Source organism: Urocitellus parryii, chromosome 9, assembly GCF_045843805.1.
Source record: "Urocitellus parryii isolate mUroPar1 chromosome 9, mUroPar1.hap1, whole genome shotgun sequence".
Classification (NCBI taxonomy): Eukaryota; Metazoa; Chordata; class Mammalia; order Rodentia; family Sciuridae; genus Urocitellus; species Urocitellus parryii.
Window position 1 is genome coordinate 94,099,730 of NC_135539.1, and position 5,998 is coordinate 94,105,727.

Genomic DNA, 5,998 nt, shown 5'->3' on the forward strand with positions numbered 1-5,998 from the left:
CTCTACATACTGACATTTGGCAATTTCCAGAGTCAAAAAAATCCATGAGACCTCTTACTCCACCAAAGCATGCAGAGCTGTGAGTCCACTTCAAGAAACACAGACAAGATCAGTCAAAGATCAACAGATATTTGAGGAAGAACTCTAACAAGAAAAAAAGACCAAAACTAAGGCAAGCATCAAAGGATCCCAGAGACAATGCAAGGGCTAGAAGAAATTTTCAAAAATACTTCAATAAAAACACTGGAGAAATAAAAGGCTACTCTTTGAAGAAAGTAATCAGAGAACCAAAAAGAATTCTTGAACATTAAAAAATAGCAATGCTTGAAGTGAAAACTGCTGGGAAAGAGAACTGATAGAGGGAAAATCAAAGAATCAAAAAGGCAATAAAGAAAACAGATGGGCAGAAATTGTTTTTAAATACAAAATATTCCCAGAACAAGTGGTCATGAATTTCCACATGAAAAAAAAGTCACTTAAAGGCTGATCATTACAAATTTAAGAAAATTTAGCATCAATTTTGAAATTTCAGAATATCAAATGTGTTAGTTATTTTTCCATCACTGTAGTAAAATACCTGAAATTATCAACTTATAAAGAGAAAAGGGTTGTTTGGGCTCATAGTTTTAGAAGGTTCAGTACACCATCAGTTGGCCCCATTGGTTTTGAGCCTGTGGTGAGGTAGAACATCATGGCGGAAGTACATAATGGAGAAAACTGCTCACTTCATGGCCAGGAAATATAAAAGAGGATGAGAAAGGGACAGAGGTCTCACTATATCCTTTAAAGATAGGTCCCCATTGAGCTAGGAACCTCCCACTAAGCCCCTCCTCTTAAAGGCTCGACATCCCCCACCCCACACACACACACCATAGCAACACCCTGAGGACCAAAGATTTAATATCTTGGTTCTTAGAGGGCATTCAACAACCAAACCAAAAAATAAAGAGAGGATCCAAAAAACTTCTAGAGAGTTAAAATAGGGCACAATAAGAAATACCACCCTAAGGTATAAAAATGGCATTGACTCCCCGGAAGCAACATTAGAAGCCAGCAGACTACTGAATGATGCCTTCTATATTCTGAGGGAGTTATTTTCAACCTGGAATTCTGTATTCAGCCACCATCAGTCAGTTTGAGAGTAGAATAAAGTCATTTTACAGATGTGCGTAGATTCTAACAAATGGAATTCCCATGCACCTTGTCTGAAGAAACTGTTGAAGATTGTACTCCACCAAAACCAGGTTGTAAACTGAAAAGTGAAGATACGGGACTGAAGAGACAGCGTTCAGCAGAGTGGTGAGAGCAAGTCCCTGAATGGCAGCTGTTCCTAGGGCTGTTTAGAGGGCAATTTAGAGCAGAAGAGAGATAGCCAGGGGGAAATGAGATCAATATAGTAGCTAGCAGGTCTCACCATTCAAAAATAAGGTCATTGGGCATTTGCCAGAGTAGCAGGAACAAGTGGAGAAAAAATGAGGCAAGGTACGCAGAACAGTAAATAGATTTTTAAACAAGACTGACTATTTTTAATACCAGGATAAACAAAGATAATGAAACAATCATTGCACACCAAACAGTATCGACACTGAAATAATGATTCAGCACTGACTACTGATTTAATGAAAAATACCAAAGTCACTGTCCTGGAAGAATAGGAGGAAGGAAAAGGATAGGAAGAGAATAAATCCTTGTCTGCAATTCCAGAGCATCAATTGATAATTTCTAAACTTGTCAAATCGAGAAAAGCAATATAAGCACAGTTTATATGATAGATACCAGAAAAAATAACTCAGAGTGCATCCACTTCCTATTACTCCATAACAAATTGACACGCACTTGGCAGCTAAGAACATGTATCTAATGTCTCCCAGTTTCAGTGGATCAGGAGTTCCAGCTCAGTTCAAGCAGGTCCCCTTCAGAGCTGGAGTCTCCACAGAGAAAGAATTTAGCATTCCAAGATCATTATCTTGTTGGAAGAGTTCATTTCCTTGTAGTTGTATGACTGAGGGTACCTGCTTTTTACTGTCTATCATCTGGAGGCCACCTTCAGGCCTACAGGCCACCCAAATCCCTAAAGGCACCACAGCTTCATGGCACAGTTTCTTACTTCTTCAACATAGCTACTGACTTGATCAAACCCACCAGGAAAGCCTCTCATCCCACTCTATTTCTGCTAAGTTGGAGCCTTGTATAACATAACATAATCATGGGAGTTTTATCTCTTCTCCTTCTACACATATGTCCTGCCATGATTCAGGGATGCAAACACCAAGTTGGGGGATCGTTGGGATGACCCAGAAATCTATTGGCCACAAAGAAGTTACCCAAATTTTATTTTTATAAGTATATATACAAAATACAGTAATGCAGTGCATAACAATGTGTCAGTCAAGGATGGACTGCGTACATGACAGTGGTCCCATAAGATTACAATGGAGGGCTGGGGATATAGCTCAGTTGGTAGAGTGCTTGCCTCACATGCACGAGGTCCTGGGTTCAATCCCCAGCACCCCACACCAAAAAAAATATTACAATGGAGCCCCAAAATTCCTATCACCTAGTAACAGTGTAGCCATCATAAGGTGTAAAAAAAATGTATCACTCCCATGTTTGTGGTAATGCTTGTTTAAATAAACCTACTATGCTGCCACTCACATAAGAGCAATACAATTATGAATAATACCTGTTATAGTTTGGATCAGGAGTGTCCCCAAAGGCTCATGTGTTGATCTCCAGCTAGTTGCACTATTGGGAGGTGAAGGAATCTAGTTGGAAGAGGAGAAGGAGTCTAGTTGGAAGAGGCAGTTTAATAGGGCATTCTTTGAAGGGCATATCTCTTCCCCAGTATTCGTTCCTTCCTTTTTCCCCTCTGCTCCCTCCCTCCTCCCCTCCCCCTTCCCCCCACCCTCCTTCCTGGGTGCCAGGAAGTGAGTAGCTCCCTCTGCCACATGCTCATCCTGCTATCATGTTCTATCTTGCCTCAGGTCCAAAACAATGGAGTCAATCAACCTTGGGCCAAAACTTCTGAAACCATGAGCCAAACTTTATCTTTCCTCCTTTAAGGTAATATTCTCAAGTATTTTATCATAGCAACAGAAAGCTAACACAGTACCTAATACTTGATAATGACAATAAGTGACTATACTATTGGTTCATGGATTCATTATGCTATGCTTTTTATTATTTTAGAGTGCAGTCTCACTAACAACCAAAAAAAAAAAAAAGTTTACTGTAGAACATGATGCTATGTTATGCCGGCAGCAGGTTCACATATCTCGTGATTACTACATCTTTGGGTTACATCAAGAGACAAGGTGAAATGATTGCCCTATACCATGTGGTTTGTGGAAGTACACTGTACTATGTTTACACAATGACAGAAATTACCTAACAACACATTTCTCAGACCATGTCCCTGTCATTAAACAACTATCACTGTATATAAAAAAAAAAAGTATAACGAATCATCATACACTTATTTCCTAACTAGTTCTTTTCCATGAAAGGCAGCAAATATGTTGGGCTAGTTTCTTTCATGACTTAACAAATGATGATATGTACTCAAATGCATGGGTCATTCTTTATTCTCGCAGTTCTGTGTTCAAATGTGATATTTTTAGCCAGCTCTTACCTGAGCACACAATAAAATGGCAATACTCATATCATCCCCCCTCCTTTTTATATATCTGGTAGCACCCTATGCAAACTCATCTGTACCTTGCCTTTTATGCTTACTGTATCTCAAGATCATTTTATATCAGTATATAAGGAGATTCTTCATTGTTTCTGCTGCTGCATAACATCCATTGATATTTTAATGGACATTTAGTTCATTTCCATCCTTTTTCTATTGCAAACTATGTTGCAATACATATCTGCAATGAGAGGTCATTTTGCTAATGGCATTATCTCTGGGGAGTGAAACAGGAAAGACCGAAGTTCTACAGTTTTAATTATAAGCCTTTTAATACCACTTGATTTAAAAAAAATGCTCCCCTACTACTTTAATAAGTATAAAAAAAGAAGTCTCTGATCTCTCCAGCGGGTGCTGCTAGTTATATGGGGAACACTTCTTGTCCTCTTTCTCATCAGAATAGGCTTCCAAGTCCCTTTTGAGCACCTAGCCCTTTCTCTCATTTGGGCTTCTTTCCTTTTATTTGTTCAACATTTATCCAGCATCCTCTATGTGCCAGGCTCTTGAAAGTTGGGGCTTCAGAGAAAAATGACACTTCTTTTTCAAGAAAAATATTCCAATTTTCCCTGTTAACACATCAGTGCAAACATGAACTCAGTTCTCCTTGCACAGTAAGTGGAGAAATGGGCTGCTGACCCCCTTGGGATGAGCCAGTGTCCCCAAGAATAGGAAGCACAATAGCATTCGCAATCTCCCAGTTTGGGAGTTGAGAAATTTGAAGTGGATCTGAAGTGGTGGCCCTAGGGAGCTGTGAGCTTCCCCATAGGACCCACCACTCCTAGAACCTCCTCAGTCCCTTCTGATCTCTGGTCCCTGTTTGTCAAACTAGAGACACTCACCACGGAAAGGGCAAGGCTGGGGAGCCCCTCCGTGTCACTTTCCGTCTCCTTCCCTCACCTCTCTCTGTTCCTCCCCTCTTCTAGCTCCTGTTTTTCTTTGCTTACAATAATCTCTTTCCTTTTTCTTCTCACCCAATGACGAGTTGGGCTGCAGCCATGTCCCCGAGTGTCCAATGAAATCCCAAGACCCTATGATCCTCCTTCCCATCTGCCATCTCCCTTTGTCCCAAGAGGACAACAGAGTCCTCAGTGCCTTCTTCTGTATCTCAGTTTCTCCACAGCAATGTGTCATGGTGAACCTTATCACCACCAAAGTGACATTTACCAAGTGCTCTCCAAGGCTCAAACCATTTGATCCTCACAGAAGCAGCCCTGAGAGATAACATTGCTATCACCCCTACTTTGTAGATGAGGAAGCCAACCTTTGGGAGATGGAAATCATCCATCTATAGTCACACAGCTAAAATGTGGCAGGGCTGGCTAGAAACGTGGCCCCTCACTTTTGCATGGAAGGCCTCGTCCTCTAGAGATGCAGCAAACATCTCCTGTTTTCTCTCTAGTGACCCACATTGACATCAGTCCAATCAATACAGTGGTCTGGTCTGGTTTTTCCATTAGTTAAAAATCCATTTAATCCTACTATCAGTTGGCCCACATTTCTTCAGCTTGGCTGCAATGTCTGGGGACATTTCATCAAATGCATGACTAAAAATGAAGATTTCCTGACAGGAAATTCTCATCAAAATTTTACCTCTCAAGGGGCTGGGGATGTGGCTCAAGCGGTAGCGCGCTTGTCTGGCATGCGTGCGGCCCGGGTTCGATCCTCAGCACCACATACCAACAAAGATGTTGTGTCCGCCGAGAACTAAAAAAATAAATATAAAAAAAAAAAAAATTACCTCTCAAGGCTCCCAAAGTAATGGCACAACTCCAGCCCCACAAGCTGGTCCCTGAGTCCTACCTATGTTGTATTTGGTGGAAGCCTGGTCCCAACAGGAAACCCCTCTGTTTCCCTGGGAAGCCAGATCAAAGGCTGATGGAAATGGATCTGCAAAGGGGCAGGAGAAGATGCTATCTTTCAGCCCAGGGCTGCAGTCTGGATGCTGGGCTGCGGCCCAGAGCTCCTCCAGACTTTCCCCCCATCCTCTGGAGTAGAACCAGTCCCCTGAAGCCTTTAGGCTCAAGGTGAGACTGTAAATTTGAGAACTGGGCCCTGGGCTGGAACCCAATAAATAAACTCATGTAAAGTGTGCCTGGCACAGCATCAGTTCTTATTCTCGCTATTCTTATTAATGGATCAGCTGATACTCAGCCCCAGACCACAAATGTCCTTCAGTTAGCTAGTCACAGTGATGAAGGATCTTCTGGGAAGTTGGGAATCTGGAGTTTTATTTGAAATCTCCTCATTTTTCCACATTGGCAACTGTAATGCTTAATTTTAGGTGTCAACTTGACTAGATTAAGG

General features: G+C 41.5%; 1 non-coding gene across 1 annotated transcript; it reads left to right on the plus strand.

Annotated features, from left to right (window-relative positions):
- The first annotated feature begins 2,442 nt into the window (after window positions 1-2,442).
- On the plus strand, window positions 2,443-2,516 carry Trnav-cac (transfer RNA valine (anticodon CAC)). The gene has a single exon. It is a non-coding gene; the product is annotated as a tRNA-Val (tRNA).
- The last annotated feature ends 3,482 nt before the right edge of the window (window positions 2,517-5,998 follow it).